This window comes from Leuciscus leuciscus (assembly GCF_965113295.1).
Source record: "Leuciscus leuciscus genome assembly, chromosome: 16".
Classification (NCBI taxonomy): domain Eukaryota; kingdom Metazoa; phylum Chordata; class Actinopteri; order Cypriniformes; family Leuciscidae; genus Leuciscus; species Leuciscus leuciscus.
Genome location: NC_138740.1, coordinates 27574201 through 27591184, shown reverse-complemented (window position 1 = coordinate 27591184; position 16984 = coordinate 27574201). Strand labels below are relative to the sequence as shown.

Below are 16984 nucleotides of genomic sequence, written 5' to 3'. Positions count from 1 at the left end.
ATGTGTAATTCAGGGGACAATTCAAACGAGATCAAAATATTTGTTGTCTCTCGCCATTGACTACCATACAATATTTTTCTGAAATAAGGTCCCTTGGTGGTCCACCGGAAGGGGAGGGACTTAGGCTCTGTATAGGCCTTTATCTCATTTCCTGTTTTCGGAACGTTCGAAATCGCCAAGCAGTGTACTCGCACTTCCGGTGGTTACTTAGTTACCTTTAGATGAAAAAGTAGGTCAGTAAACTTAAATGAAATTGCGATATAGAACAGTGTCTGTCAATATTAAACCGCATAAAGACTATTAAAATCATGCATGTTCTGCGTGTCTCTGTGAATGAATGGCACAGACGCGCTCTTTCATTTACCACACACACACTGAGGCACGCATGACGCTCGCGATATTTTCAGCCTATATGAGATCATTAATGCACTTCATCAACACAGCCGCTCTCAGAGTCACTTCAGCAGCATTTTAGCTTAATTTGAGAAAAACTATCGTCATATCATAAAACACAGAGAGACTCAAAGGTCTACACGGCAACCCGTCAAAATAAAAGTTTGGTTTAACCTTTGAAGAAAGTTTTGCTTAAAGGGATAGTTCACTTTGAAATTAATTTTTGGTATGTTTTAGCTTACCTCAAGGGCATCCAAGATGTAGGTGTCTTTTTTTCCGCAGTAGTTTCAATTTTGATATTTTTAGGTCAAACCGTTCTTGTCTGTCAGTCATATAATGCAGGTCTATGGTCACGGTCTCAAAACACAAGCACAGAGTCCAAATTAAAACAATTCCCCGTCGTCCAAATTAAACAATTCCCCATCGTAAGTACACATTGATGGCCCAAGACACGAAACGAGCGGTTTGTACTTACGATGGGGAATCTTCCGTTTGTGAGTCAAAAGAGCCGGCTCTTTTCAGTGAGCTGAGTCAAACGAGCCGGCTCACGAAAATGCCTAAATGCCCATCGCTAATTATTAGGTGACCAGTGTCTCACTTTCCCTCCAATAATATTTTGTTTTAATATCGCGGCGACGTATGTGTGCTTACTGGGAACATAATAAAGACACCTGGACTCGGTCGAGACCAAAAGCCATATTTGGCAAGACCAGTGGCCGAGACCGAGACAAGTCCGAGTCCGAGTCCGAATACCAGCGAGTCCGAGACAAGTCCGAGACCATAGAAAAACGGTCTCGAGTCCGGACTCGAGTCCAAGACCAGACTCGAGTACTACAGCCCTACCGATCGGTGAATGACATCAAAGTACCGCGAGAGCGAATAGAAAGTAGACGGCTCCTTATGCTTTTGAATTGCTCTCACGGTAGTTTGATGTCATAAACCGATCAGTCTGTGCAGCGCCGGTTCAAGTCGAACAAGCCTTACATTGAACAGAGTCTAGATTCTGTAGCAGACTAATGGTTTGAGGGTTAAGCGTTTTCAACCCAAGCCGTCAAACTGACGTCATCAGAAAAGGAACGCCATTCCAGACCGGAAGTAACTTTTCAGATTTTGATTAAAGATTACCACGGCAAAAAAATTTTTTCTGTGTATTATTGTAATAAAAACATTATAAACTCTACGAAACGATACACAATTGTAGTTTAAGTTCGCGCTGAAACTATATTTACCTTTTTTTAAATGATCCATTAAACATGCAGAGAAACGAGGAGCGTGAACTAAAATGATCAGATCCGCGTGCAAGCCCCGGGAAGCTCATGAATATTCATGTAGGCTCCGCCCACTGCCTCTACAGATGCACAACTCACTTTTGCTCCACATTTCACATTGATAAATGGTGCAAAAGGGAGAGTGCGCAAAACTTGTCACTTGTAAGCGAAAAACAGTGTTTGAGATTCGTCGCAGCAGATTCAAGCAGTTGTAGTTATGTACTTGTGTTTGTGCTAGAAAAATATACAAGACATTTGTGAGAAAATATTCTACAAGTGTGCAACTCTCATCAGATGAATTCACATACTGATTTGCGGATGAGCAAAACACATTTTTTGATGCAGGTGTGTAAATGCGTTTTGCACCATATTCACTGCAGCAACTGTAGCAAAAATGTGTGAGCGTACGAGTTTCTTAATTTGTGATTTGTAGAATAGGATTTGTCCACCTGCAATGAATAATTTGAGAAGGTGTTACTGTTGTGTTGTGTTTGTGGAAGAGAAAAAAAAGTCTACAAGTTTGCAACTCTTAAAACATTTCTCTCTGTGACTTCAAATTTACTGACACATGTGTGGCTATTCTCTACAACTACAAATTTATAATTCATAAGTTAGGGACCCAGCTAGCACAGCCATGTGAAGCCCACGTTTGACCTGGGCTATATCTAACCGGCTTATAGCCAGTTTTGTCCCCAGTTTCCATGTAGGCCCCACATGGGTTAGCCCAGATGAAATGAACACTGCTCAGTGTGCACACTACAGGGTGTTAAATGTGACTGAATCAGTGTCGGAGTTAATGAGATGACTGAGCTGAGCATTATTGAAGATGGCTAATGATAACAAGCATAAATGGCCCTGCATACACTGTGAATGACTTTACATATTGATTTACTGACACCGCATAAATCCCCAGTTTCTCAGTGAAAGGTGCCACATGCCCAAAACCTTAAAATTATGTACACCTGCAGACAAACAGGCTGTCCTCTTTGAGTAAGAGATTGGGTTCTAAAAGTGAAATAATCTTGTGATAACATTGCAACTAACGATAATTTATTTTCCCATTGTATAGATACTTTATGGCTTGATATTCATCAAAATTCCTCTTCTTGGAATCTTCTCTTGTAGAAGGACATTGTCTGGACTTGTTATGAACAGCAACAAAGACGATTTTCTGGTTAATAACATCCTTATTCTTGGGAAAGTTATTATATACACAAATGTAAAAATGTGAAAGTGAAACCTAGGTTTTGTGTATTTCATAATGAGTTCTTTCCTATACAAATGCCCTTAAAATTATAAAAAGTAAAAATGCATAATAAAACTAAAAGTTTTGCTATAATAGAAGAATATGATTTGAAAAATCAACCAAATCAACCAAAATCAAGCTTATGTACTGGTATATTCCATTCCAATGCAATAAATGCTAGTCGAAATATTTCACTCCGAGAGTTGTCATTACTGACAACTGACATGACTGATTTATGTAATATTCCAGCATTATTTCAATTAACAAAAATGTTTTTAACAGTTTTAGTTAATTATAATAACCCTACTGTGTCTTTATGTAACAGTTTTGTGGTTTGCATTTTATTAGCATTGTTTGCAATGTAACCATTGCTTGACCTCTGTTTTGTCAGATATATCTGTGACAATCGAAACTGTCACATGCTGTTATATCTCAACTTGTTTAAAAATGTTATCTACATATGTGAAAATATATGTGGAAAATATACGTGAAAACAAATGCAAAGGAAAGTGTTGGGTATGACAGCATGTTTTGTTCAACATCATTTTCTGTATGCAAAACAAATGCAAAAAAAAAAAAGCTTCATTAATATTAATGGGCCAGATATTGCAAATAATAATAAAAATGATTAATTTCATAATGAAATCAATTTTACCGTAAAATGGTTCTTTAGGACGATATGGTAGAACTTACTATGTGTAAAGTACCTTTAAAAAGTCATCTTTTGTATATTTTATCAAGTTGAATTTAAAATCACCATTAAAAAAAGCAGAAAAAATATTTTGTATATAAAGCTAGTGTAGAACTTGAATGGAAAGCTGCTGAACATGAACACGTGAAACGCTAAACATGAATGTGAAAAATGTATTAATGTACAGCTTGTCTACTTTTAGTAAGGTTTGTTGATGTTAAGTTGTGTTTACACAACTTTCCTATCTATATTTTGTACATTTCTGTTAAACAAAATCATACTGGTATCTAATTTAGGCCACTCAGCAGGTTTCGTGACTTAAAAGAAAATAATCACACCCACATTTTGCATTTTGCTGTATATAAAGAGCTGCAATAAAACCAAACAGAAACTGGCGAGCAAGACCCGGGACTTGAAGTCTTGAGATCCTAAATATTTGACAAAACTGGCACTTAATTACTTTTTTTAACAAATGTATAAATTATTTTTTTTTCTCCACAGCAATGTTTTCACAGGCACTATTCTCGAGTGTGGAAAATTTTTGGTTATTTTTATCCTTATCTTGGTTATTAAATGTGGGAGAGGGTCCAAAAGTCAACATATATATATATTCTACAACAAAAAATATAAGTATACAAAAAGAAGATGTTTATTTGGTATTAGGTACTGGCTTTTGGCTGTTGAAAACAATAACTGAACCATCTGAAATTAACGGCAGTTAGCACATTCAATACAATTCAATATATTGCCGGTCAATCGGTGCATCCCTATATTATAATCGATTCAATTATTAATGATCAATTGATCGATCGTTGATTAATCGATAGCATCCCTACTTTGGAGCTCAACTTTCAAGGTGGACTTCAGGAACTGGTATTTCCAAGGACCAGACAATCTTGAAAGAGGACAAAGTCTGTGTGTGTATATGCACAGTGGGGTGTGGTAGCCTACATAGAACTGTACACTCTTAGAAGAGTTAGAACCTTTGGAGTTAAATAAAGAACTTCAAAGTGCAAATATGAACTTCTAAATTTCAAAGTTGAACTTACAGGTTCTATACCTTTGCTGTGGTAACAGGGTTCAATAGCCTAGTGGTCAGTGCCCTGGCGATATTTCTTTTTTAGCCTTGGGTGACCCGAGTTCAAGTCCCGGGTCGTCGAACTATCTTGATACTATACTTTCCTATCATAATAAAAGGCAAAAAAAACCCCAAAAATCTTAAAACTAATGCAAGTTAAGCTCCAATCCACACACAAAATAGAATAAGCATATTTTAAGCCGACACATCAACATCTCTCATCATTGGTGTGGGGGAACGGATTCCGACAGCTGTTTTTTTTTTTTTTTTTGTCGAATTCTGTTCCCCCCATATTTCTGACACACTGAGGTTCTAATATTTATCAAATTGCTGCTGTTTAAGCTCCATCCACACACAGAATAGAATAAGCATATTTTAAGCCATTACATCAACATCTCTCATAATGGGAGTGGGGGAACGGATTTCGACAGCTGAACTATTTGCCGTCGGATTCCGTTCCCCCTATGTTTCTTACACAATAAGGTTCTAATATTTATCAAATTGCAGCAAATTGTTAGCCTCAATAGCTCAGTGGTCAGTCCCCTGACAATTTTTTTTTTTAGCTATGGGCGACCCGAGTTCAAGTCCCGGGTCGTCGAACTTTTTTGATACTATACTTTCCTATCATAATAAAAGGCAAAAAAAAAAAAAAATCTTTAAACTGATACAAGTTAAGCTCCATCCACACACAAAATAGAATCAGCATTTTTCAAGCCATTACATCAACACCTCTCATAATGGGAGTGGGGGAACGGATTCCGACAGCTTTTTTTTGTTTATTTTTTTGGATGCTGTTCCCCCCATATTTCTGACACACTGAGGTTCTAATATTTATCAAATTGATGCTGTTTAAGCTCCATCCACACACAGAATAGAATAAGCATATTTTAAGCCGATACATCAACATGTCTCCTCATTGGGGTGGGGGAACGGATTTCGACAGCTGAACTATTTGTCGTCGGATTCTGTTCCCCCTATGTTTCTTACACAATAAGGTTCTGTTAAGGTTCGTTCATGAACCTTTTCTGTGATGATTGGATTCTACTGCGAGTTCAATTGATACAGTGTGTTTCATCTGTACCCCTGACCACCCCGCACATTTCTATAAATTGCATGATAATCTTGAAGGGCACCATGTTTTTGTCAATTTCTTGAGCACAAATTAAAGATAACAAAAAATAAAGTTCAGTTTTATGTTCATAAATGGACAAGAAGCTGGTCAATGTTAAATGGAGAGGCTAAAGTGAAATTCTTTGCCCTAGAAATAGACTGTGTTCAATACAGTATATTCAGATTAGACAACCGTACATCCTCCTTTAAATGTTCACCAATTGAAGAGGACACTGTGCATTTTAAGAGCAAAAATCATGGGTCAGTTCAGTGTGATGCACAGCCATGTTATTTTATGTTTCAGCTCTCCTTCTGTTCCAACTTTATATAGGTTTGGCCTACTCTTGTATACTATTTTGTTATTATGCCCATGTTTTACTTTTAGATAGGCTACATAGAAATGTTATTAGAAAACGTTTCTTAATTGTGTTAAGGTTTCTTCACGAAGAATTTTTTTCTTTAATTAGTTTATTATTATTATTACTAATTATTAGCTATTATGTGTTGAAATTGCTTGCCTAAACATTTTTACAAAAACGTATATTGACAAATGACTAATAGCTAGCAATTCACAAATCACAAGTACATTATTTTCACTAAAAGTAAACAAGCTGAGCGGAGCGATCCGACCCGGAAACCTAAGGTAAGACAACCTGTCAAAAAACGATGACCTTTTTGAAAAGCTTTGAAAATAACATTTATTTTATGTCATAATAATATTAATGTGTTACATAATGAATAAATGACGACGGGCCTAGCACACACGTCGTGTTAATGCGGCCACAAGATTGTCAATTTAATGGCCTGGAGTAGTGATTCTGCGTGTACCACGGTTACTAAGTTAACTTACACCTTTTCCAAATGTATTATTTCAAGATATTTTTCCGTGTTTAATCCTTACTGTAACGCTATTGTGTGCGTGTGTTTGTGAAAGAGAAAGAGAGAGGGAATGATTTTCAAAGATAATAAAAGTTAATTTTGTACAACAATTCATATTTTATAACACATTGTTTTCCAAATATCAATATTTCTCTGCATATAGATGGAAGAAACTGGAAAATCCAAGATGTGGCTGATTGGTTCATGGCAAACAGTTTCCAGGAGTTCATCACTACATTTCAAGGTTGATCTCACAAAAATGCCCACTCTCGGGTGGTATAATGCCCTTTTTACAAGATGTAAAATAAGTCTCTGATGTCCCCAGGGTGTGTATGCGAAGTTTTAGCTCAAAATACCCCACAGATATTTTTATATAGCATGTTAAAATTGTCACTTTTTGAGGGTGAGCACAAACCCACCGTTTTTGTGTCTGTCCCTTTAAATGCAAATGAGCTGCTGGCACAGAGGGCGGAGCTTCAAAAGCTTGTGTCCTTTTACCTCACACAGACATGCACTGAAAATTTTAAAAACTTTTAGCCTTTTATGTTAAAACCGGAGTCAGACAATGATGGAGAGACTCAAGTAGATGTCACAACATGTAGAATGCAACAGGACGTTTCTGAATGGTTAGTTGATGAATTTATGTAGCTTATGTGTAGTTATCTTCTAGTCATTGATTAGCATATTCTTTCATGATAATCTATCTATCTATTAAGTATTTTGATCAGTACTGTTTGTGTGTGTGTGTGTGTGTGTGTGTGTGTGTGTGTGTGTGTGTGTGTGTGTGTGTGTGTGTGTGTGTGTGTGTGTGTGTGTGTGTGTGTGTGTGTGTGTGTGTGTATGTGTGTGTGTGTGTGTGTGTGTGTGTGTGTGTTTATGTGTATGTATATATACATACGATTGATGGGAGGTGCGCGCGCAGTCTGTGGAGACTCGCGCTGGGGAGCCAGGCGAAAGTATAATCAAGGCTTTAGACAGACTAGAGAGAGATGCACATCAACTTAACTTTAATGTTCTTTGCTGACATCAAACTTGGAGAGGAGAGAACACAAGTCTTCCTGATCGCTGTGCCCGCAATTCACTCTCATGGTGTTTTTTCTCCCTCTCTTTTCGTGACCAGAAGGATAGTTCCGCCTAATTTTCTCATCGATGTTACCAGATAGAGTAATCTTCCATGAGCAAATGCTAGTTTAAATATGGCTACTTTCAGGGCTGGACTGGGACAGAAAATCGGCCCTGGCATTTTGGCCCAGACTGGCCCACTATATATGATCATAAACACCACCCATCTTTGCATGCCCTTGAATATGTTTTTGTTCAACTCCTATTCATTAAAACCACTAATGCCATGTAATGAGTGAGTATAAACGAGTGAGAGTTAACAGATGAAAAAAGTACAAAATTGTAATTTATTGCATTGGCATAGCAATACCAGTGTTTTTCACAGGAATTTTGGTAAAACTGTGGTGGGTGGACCTCAGTCTTTCTAGGGGGGTTTGGGGGCATGCTCCCCCTAAGAAAATTGTGCATTTTAATGTTAAATTCATCAATCTGGTGCAGTTTGAGGGTTCAAAATTAAAAGCTCCAACCCATATTCAGTGTGCAAATATAACAAAGAAAAAATCAAACCTCTTTTAGTAACAGTGTCTGTCTATATTACACTACTACATAATAATAGTTATAATATTAATCTCATGACAGTAGCCTAATAGCCATATATTGTAAAACAAATGCACTGAAAAATAAAGAAAACTTTCATAATTAGTTTTATACTAATTTCTAAACTTGAAAGAGATAAGCACATGATCTTTTATTTTGACGGAAACTGTATCAAGCTTTTATTTTGGCGGAAAACATGGATAAAAACGCGTCTCTTTAAACTTCTAGTAAATTTAAGTAATCGTCAACTATGCAGATGTGGAAATAATGCGTAACTGGGTAATGGGTTCCTACACTCATAGCCAAAGTGTTTTGAAAGTAGTTCTGCTTACCGCGCGCAGACTCTACACTTTCTCATCTCTCTCCTGATCCTCCTCACTATCCGCATCAGCCACTGGAGCTGATGAAGGTCTTGCTGCTGCAGAAAACATATATATTTTGACACATTTTACAGCGTCTGCTATTTCTATTACACGCTATTTATCTGCACATTCCTTGCGTTTCTTCTCCATCTCTCAGACTATTTTGACAGATACACACTTGACACTGCACGCTCACTCAAAGCCCAAAAGGGGGAGGTTTTTAAAGCTGTGATTGGGCCAGCCAAGTGTCAATCAAGAAAACAACCAATGGGGCGCTGATCTACGCGTTTCATGGGCCGGTCTGTCAGTGGAAAAAAAACTAACGCTTACTTTTTTTTTTACCAATGCATTACACTGGCACTAACCCAGCGCCGTCAATTAAACAAAACAAAACGAATGGGCCGCCGATGTACGAATTTTATGGGCCGTAAAAAAAAAAAAAAAAAAAAAAAAAAAAAAATGTATGAGATGTATCAGCCCAAAAAGCACGTCGGCCCACCGGGCATTTGCCCGGTATGCCAGATTACCAGTCCAGCCCTGGCTACTTTCCTTGAGTACTGGTTTAAGTGAGGGGTGCACCAGAAGGTGTGTGTAGCTGTTTGAAATGCATTGAAGTTAACTTGATAACTGAATGAAATGAAATAAACTCTTATTGTATAAAGTATTTTTGGTGTTCTTTTCTGTGTAATGATATTGGATCAACATGCGTCACTCACTGAACATCAAACATTTAATCACATCATTAAACATACAAAACAACGAAACTAACAACTTGAGACAATTGATGGGATGTTACAACAAATCACATTTCATTTCCAGAAAGAATTTATAAGGTGATGTCTTACCGGCAAAACAAATCACATTTAATTTCCAGAAAGAATTTATACGGTGAGGTCTTCCCGGCAACTTTATAATGCATTCCATAAAACCAGTCCATTAAGCAGGATGGACAGCATTCCTGGACGATGGTTTGGTTTTTTTTACACATTGTTTTAGTTTTTTTTGTACTATCACTAAACTTTTAAGTATTATTGACAAAGTATGTCAAGTGAATGTTGCATGTTGTTCTTTCTACGTTTTGATGAATAGGCTTGCAGTGAATTCAGGCATAGGCTCTTTTTTCACGTTCTTCGCCTTGATCAAAACATGAGTTGCAATAAATTATTTAGTCTTGAGTTTTTAGGTATTTAGACATTTAATTTAGTTGGAATGGAAGGAATGGAATGCTTTGACACTGTGTGCAGTTTTATCAAACATTAAAATATATTTCCATAGCTTAGTGTTGCAGTGCATCACAGATTTTGTTGATATATTATGTCCACAAACCAACCAAAACATCTGCACTCACAAGTTCAGAAAGATGGAACAACGGCTGTTTTCAAGCACTAGATTCATGTAACAACAACATGTGGAAGGTTCTCATAGAGACAGTACATCTATTATGGCACCTATGTGCCTCAACAGGTTTCTAAATATTAAGACAGTCGTGTAATCTAAAACAGAAGCAGCAAGAGCAAGAGAAAATAAGAGACTTCAAATCAAAAGGTAAACTGTCGTCCCGACATTCGAATCATTAAAGTAATAAATAGTGAAAATAGAACAAATGATTTGATTGATTGCTTAATTTATCACAGGTTTTATATGTGCTTAATATGTTTCCACAGCTATGTTTCCATTGTTTCTGTTATGAGGTAAGACAAAGATTTCCATAAAATATTTTAGCATCAAAATCGTAAATTTACATTTTTGTATAAGAATGTGATTTAGCATTTTTCTGGTGACTGATAATGCAGTAATTATTATTATTATTATTTTTACCATTTTGAGTTAGAGTACACTATTAGATAATAAAGTCAGAATACAGAATAGAGTATACTGACCCATTTGATCCTTGTTTTCTTAAACTGGTCTTTAACAGGTTTTATCACCTTCACCTTCAGTGTCCCTCAGTATGTCTTTGTGAATGAATCCAAGACTTGGGCAGAAGCTCAGAGATACTGTAGAGATAAATACACTGATCTGGCCTCCATTGAGAATGAACAACAAGACGATCCAGTTATTGGACACAGTGAATGACGATTCCATAGATTTGGCCTGGATTGGACTCTATGATGATCTGAACAGTTGGAAATGGACTCTAGAGGACAGTGATTTCTTCAACGAAGGAAGGAAAGACTTCAGGAACTGGTATAACCAAGCACCAAACAATTATGGAGGACAAAGTTTGTGTGTATATATGTATAGTGGGATATGGTATACAACAAGCTGCTCCAATACACGTCCTTTTATCTGCTATGATGGTGAGCAGTTTCATTAATATGTATGTTGGACAATGAAAAAATGTGATTATGTTTCATTCTGAAATAATCAGCTCTCACTAATGCTCATTGATGTACTTAAATGTTTTAGGAAGACAGAATGCCAGTGCTAGTTATGTTTGGGTTTACATGTACAAAACCTGGACTGAAGCTCAGAGTTACTGCAGAGAACATCACACAGACCTCGTCAGTATCAGGAATGAGACTGAAAACCAAAAGATCAAGTTTTTATTCCAGAATTATTATTATTATTATGATGTTTGGATTGGACTTTACAGAACCAGACTTTGGTCAGATCAGAGCAACTCTTCATTCAGTAACTGGACGACAGGACAGCCAGACACTGCAGGATCCTGCACTGTAGTCTCATTTAGTGACTCTGGGAAATGGGCAGATGAAAACTGCAATTATGTTTTTCTAATTAAGTAGAAATCTGTCCTAATGGCCAGGACTGTCAAAAAAGTTTAATGCTATAAATCTGACAATTTCTCCACAGTGTCATCTTTGACATCATCACGCCAGTATCATTTTGTGTCTGAGACTAAGACCTGGACTGAAGCTCAGAGACACTGCAGACAGAATTACACTGATCTGGCCACCATTGATAACATGGAGGAAATGAACAGTCTGATTAACACAGTCCTGTTGAAAGTTTTTAGAACAATATATTTATGAGACCATGGATATATCACATACACATATATTCCCCGCAGGAAGAGCGAATTCTAGTACAAGTTATGTGTTTGTTTACCAGTACACAAACTGGACTGAAGCTCAGCGTTACTGCAGAGAACATCACACCGACCTCGTCAGTATCAGGAACGAGACTGAAAACCTCAAACTTCAGTCTTTATTTCAGTATTATTCCTCTTTTTGGATTGGACTGTACAGGACCAGATCTTGGTCAGATCAGAGCAACTCTTCATTCAGTAACTGGAGGACAGGACAGCCAGATAATGCTGGAAACAGTGAATACTGCACTGCAGTGTCATTCAGTGACTCTGGGAGCTGGACAGATGAAAACTGCAATACTGCATTACCTTTCATTTGCTACAGTGGTGAGTATTACGTGCACCTCTGTTAAGAAATGCACAAGGTTGACTTTTAAGTGTACACCACTCTCTGGCAGACAGACTTGAATTGATTTAGAAATTATTTAGAAATGTTATTCAACATTGCCAGATTTATTTTTTCATCATATTTTTAAAAAAAAGATTCCATTTGTTAACATTAGTTAACTACATTAGTAAACTTGAACTAACTATGAAAAATACTTCTAAAGCATTTATTAATTTTAGTTAATGTTAATTTCAACATTTATTAAAACAAATATTTTTAATGAACCTGAGCTAGCATTAATGTATTCTATGTTAACGTTAGTTACATTACATATAGTTCTATATGTGACTAACATTAACAAGATCAAGACATTGATGTTAACAAATGTTAGTTAATGAAAACATGACATAACTAATGCCACTTTATTGTAAAGTGTCACCAAAGTATGTAAAAATATATATGTGGATCCTCTTATTTAGTCTACAAACATTCTACAAAAGTTCATTAATTTCAAATCCAAAATGTCCTTACAAATAATCTTAATGATTAATGTAACTTTTTAACTGTTATCCTTACCCTTTTTTCCCACCTTGCCAGCATTAGCGTCACCCCATCAGTATCACTTTGTGAATGAGTCTAAGATCTGGACTGAAGCTCAGAGACACTGCAGACAGAATTACACTGATCTGGCCACCATTGATAACATGGAGGAAATGAACAGTCTGATTAACACAGTTAATGGGAGTTACACTGGTTCAGCCTGGATTGGACTGTATGATGATGCAGGGCCGGAGTGGGGCCACTTTTCAGCCCGGGAGTTTCAGGCCCAAGACCGGCCGTCTTTTTCCATGGTGGAATTCCAAATTAGCACTTTTTCCAAATTGGATAAATGAAGCAACAGTTCAGCTCTTACTATTGTGTAGTTTTTATTAATAACATGGTTCAACAAATAATGTAAAGGTTAAATAATAATTAACATTGAGCTAATTTTTTTTGTAAATTTGGAGTGCTGTCAGTACAGAGAACAACGACAAAAATCGGTGTTGCCTACACCGTGTTATCCTCTTTTTAAAATTTGCATCCTGTTGACTTAAATGGGGCAAGTTTTAAACCTGCTTTTAGCCTCTTAACATCCTTGATGTGTCATTACAAGTGCACAGCCATGTGAGTGATTCCTTCAGAGTGAACACGGTGAATCTGACTGCAGTAGATGTGAAAGATATGAATAAAAGTGATGTTAATTCAGCCAGCGCACATACCTGTATTTACCTCCCGTTTTCGGTCGAAGTCCACAGTAGTCGATTGTTGAGTCTCCACTGTTGCTTAGTTACCTGATCACGCGCGTGAACTCGACAATCGACTTTTTCATTCCTGAAAGATCCTGAAGTATTCAGTATTTTTCTTCCACAATTTAAACCCAAAATTCGTGAGAGAAAAAGGAAACTGAAAAAGACTGTTTTTCATTCTTTGTTTATGCTAATTAGTAATGTTTTTTTGTTTTCAAAATGTATTTTCTTATATAGCTATAAATTTGACAAATAACTTGACTGATTTACATCCACTAAATTGTTTTATCTTAGGTAGAGAAAACGCCTCTCAGAATTATGTTTTGGTATATGAGGGAAGGACCTGGACTGGAGCTCAGAGCTACTGCAGAGAGAATTACACTGACCTGGCCAGTGTGAGAGATGAGACAGAGCGTCAACAGATACTGAATGTTACACGTTATTATTATGGTTCTACTGTATGGATTGGTCTGCACAGAAACAGACTGTGGTCAGATCAGAGCAACTCTTCCTTCACATATTGGCTGCCATATACTCCAGGTGATGTTGCACAACCAGATAATGGTGCAAATGTCCCAGGACAGCAGGGAGCTCAACACTGCACAGCTGTGTCTTTAAAATACTTTGGTCAGTGGACAGATGAAGGATGCTTTGCCAGTTTGCCTTTCTTCTGTTACAGTGGTAAGCAAATGTAGCTTCTGTAATGAAATAAAATAATAAGAATCAGGGGAAAAATCAAGCAAATTTATTACAATAAATTGTTGATGTTAATATGCCATTGTTATTTGTGTAATTCACAAACTTTTATGCTAATGCTGGCTCTGTCTTCTATTTGCTTTCTGGTGAACATGATGATCATCATATTGACCCATCAATTCAGATGTTTATGGTATGTTTGTGGAGATATGTGCTGTTTTCAGTCCAAAATTAGTGTTTTTCAACATACATCAACATTACCGGATTGTATTGTTTGTATTCATGCACTACTGACCAGTGTTCTTTTTTTGTTTTTTTACTGATCAGTGATGGGACTGAGAGTGAAACTTAGAAGTGCGGGAAATCTGGCAGAGTCTCAGATTAAAGAGTTTGTGATTATAAAGGTGAGGATCAGTTCAAAACACTCATAATGCTTTTAGTTTTTGTTGCACAAAAAGAAACAAAAAACACATGCAAAATAAATACATTTATTTAGAACAACTTCACAACAACAGCATAATAATAATCAAGTGTAGCGTCAGTTCTGGCAGGTCACGTTAGTCAAGCTCGCATCAGCTGATCCACGTCTACCTATAGGAATAAGAAGCCTATATATAAGATCCTTTAGTGTTATTGCGATTCTCAGGAGCGAATTACCCTCCTCTATCCCCAGCTCCTCCTCTTGTCCGGTCAGGATTTGGCATTCTGATTCCCCTTTGAATCAGACTAAATTCTCGAATTATGGGTTCTGTTCTGTTTCCCCAAAGGGGGGTTATTGCTGCTCTCCCTGCTCTTATCCATGCTCGGCTGCATGGATGCGCAGGGAGTTCTTGCCCAGAACAGAACCATACTGCCAATCCTAACTGTATGCTAATTGTCAATTTGACGACAGTGGTCCTGACAGAAATAATAATAATAATTATTATTATTATTTACAGATTTTTGTAATATATTTAGCTAAAAAATATCTCACAGAAAATAAATCCCATGTTTCAGCTCCAGGAAGAATTGATCAGACGAGGACTTCCCAGCAACTTCACAATGCATTTGAGAAACTATCTTAAAATCAAACCATGAGAGAAAACAACAGAATTTGTGCACACACGAACATGGTTTTAGGGTTTGTATTTTTGCATTTTGCATGTTCTTTGTCCTATTGATAATAGCAATTTTGAATGTCACATGATTGTCTTGTATTGTATAAAAATGTTTTTTAAACAAATATAAGATATATGTAAACTGCAGGCTTTTTTTTCTTTTTTTCTTTTTTCTTTTTTAACTAAAAAATTATTAATACAAAGTAGGTTGCTTGTACTCATACTATTAGAACTTTTTATATATATAATCAAACTAATCAAACATTTTGTGTCATTTTGTGTTGCAATGATTTGTTAATTTGGCCCGATACACTGGGATAGGCTTCAGCATCCCTGTGACCCTACAGAGAACAATCAATTTGGTGAATAGATGGTTGGATGATTTGTTAATCTGTCTAATGAAATTTACTTGGTAATTTATTAGTCATCAACCAAACATAATGACAAATCTTTTTTTATCAGGGATACAGTTGTATTTGTCTTTGTTGTCAGCACAATACAGTACAGTGGAACGATACAGTACAACAACATACAGTGGAACAACCACATGAAAACAGACATCTGACGTGACTTACACATCATATGACACAACATTTTGTATATAATTTTTGATTGCATGGTAATGTGATATTATTTGGTACTATTTACAGGTTTATTGTACACTACAATAAATAATCACACACACACAAAAAAAATTGTTTCTTTCTCTTCCACTCCAACTGCACTTCTGTAGTTATGGACCTCTAAAGTCCACTGGGGTTGATCAAGGAAAAGTTTACAGTAGTAGAAAATAAAAAAATCTTGTCAGTAAGAATTATAGCATCAGTCAGGATTATGACTTTGTGATTTACACAGAGACCAACCAAATGGAGGGCTATTAATAACCACCCACATTGCAACATTGTTTCGGCCCAGATCCGGCCCACATCTGGCACTTGTGGAATGCGGATCTGGCCCACATGTAGCGTGGAATGACGGCCCTTGGGTGGCCCACTCCTGTTTGCCAGATCTGGGCCACAAGCAGGCCATAGCAATGCCACATGTCAGCCAAGAGCAAAGAAATCAACCAGAACTGGACCTTATCTGAGTCACAAAGTCTGTGTATATTAAATATGGAGTCATTTCAGCCTAAATAAGCCTGTTAACAAGCAGAATCACTGAAGGAAAGAAGAGAACAGAAAAAGAGACGAGCAGAAACACAAGAACTACAACTGACTTCAGCCACAGTCTTAGATTAAATCAACTGAAGAGAAAAGAAGACATTAAATCTGTGAAGATCTCAGCAGAGGAGGATTAAACAACTCCACAAACAGCATTACCAGCTTCACTTATTACTAACCAGACTGACTTTATTTCTGTCAGACGTCTACAAAAGTTTTTATTGAGAATTAACAAAGGTTTAACTCTAATGTGTTTCATTTAAAGTCACCATAACAGTGATTCGTGTTTCCATTAGTTGGGCTCTTAACTCTTATTATATCTTTTGTCTGTTTTGGCCGCTGTGACGTGTGTTTGTCGAACACATTTGCATTAGCAAAGAAAGCTAAAGTGAAATGAGATCAGATGATGATGGTTACCTGTTGATGGATTTATAATCATCATGAAATAACCTTTCACTGATGTCTTTGGAATCTAACAATTGTGTTGAGCTATTAATATCTTCACATCACAAACCCTGTGTTACTAGCAATATTATAACAGTCAGTTTAAATCTTTAAACAAACATGAGATAAAAAAATTCTGCTCATGCTGACACACACAGATATCAACAATCAGCGTATGAATCTCAACAATGGTGACAATCACAAATATTTAGATAAACAGATTAATTCAGAACATCAC

At 36.7% G+C, this 16984-nt stretch overlaps 1 pseudogene across 1 annotated transcript; it reads left to right on the top strand.

The window, feature by feature from the left end:
• The first annotated feature begins 1032 nt into the window (after positions 1-1032).
• Positions 1033-13387, top strand: LOC309477542 (macrophage mannose receptor 1-like; annotated as a pseudogene). Its single transcript, XR_014211685.1, has 5 exons — positions 1033-1279; positions 10605-10908; positions 11501-11655; positions 11759-12062; positions 12661-13387. The product of XR_014211685.1 is annotated as a macrophage mannose receptor 1-like (transcript).
• Positions 13388-16984: the final 3597 nt, after the last annotated feature.